Source organism: Phyllobates terribilis, unplaced genomic scaffold, assembly GCF_046119375.1.
Source record: "Phyllobates terribilis strain yellow unplaced genomic scaffold, ASM4611937v1 Scaffold_2__4_contigs__length_985480577, whole genome shotgun sequence".
Lineage (NCBI taxonomy): Eukaryota > Metazoa > Chordata > Amphibia > Anura > Dendrobatidae > Phyllobates > Phyllobates terribilis.
The window spans coordinates 109,846,245-109,846,991 of NW_027362762.1; positions in this window are offsets into that span (position 1 = coordinate 109,846,245).

The following is a 747-nucleotide window of genomic DNA, read 5'->3' on the forward strand; positions in this document are numbered from 1 at the left end:
GCATGGGGCATTAAAAGGGGGGGGAGTGACATCCTGCATGGGGCATTATAAGGGAGGGTGGGGGGGTGACATCCTGCATGGGGCATTATAAGGGGGGGGTGTGTGTGACATCCTGCATGGGGCATTATAAGGGGGGGGTGTGACATCCTGCATGGGGCATTATAAGGGAGGGGGTGTGTGACATCCTGCATGGGGCATTATAAGGGAGGGGGTGTGTGACATCCTGCATGGGGCATTAAAAGGGGGGGAAGTGACATCCTGCATGGGGCATTAAAAGGGGGGAAGTGACATCCTGCATGGGGCATTAAAAGGGGGGGTGACATCCTGCATGGGGCAAAATAAGGTGGGGTGACATCCTGCATGGGACATTATAAGGGGGGGGTTAAATCATGCAAGGGGCATTATAAGGGGGGGGAGTGACATCCTGCATGGGGCATTATATGGGGGGGAAGTGACATCCTGCATGGGGCATTATATGGAGGGGGGAGTGACATCCTGCATGGGGCATTATAAGGGGGGGTGATATCCTGCATGGGGCATTATAAGGGGGGGAACAGCCTGCGTGGGGCATTATATGGGGGGGTGACATCCTGCATGGGGCATTAAAAGGGGGGAGGTGACATCCTGCATGGGGCATTAAAAGGGGGGAGGTGACATCCTGCATGGGGCATTAAAAGGGGGGGGTGACATCCTGCATGGGGCATTATAAGGTAGGGTGATATCCTGCATGGGACATTATAAGGGGGG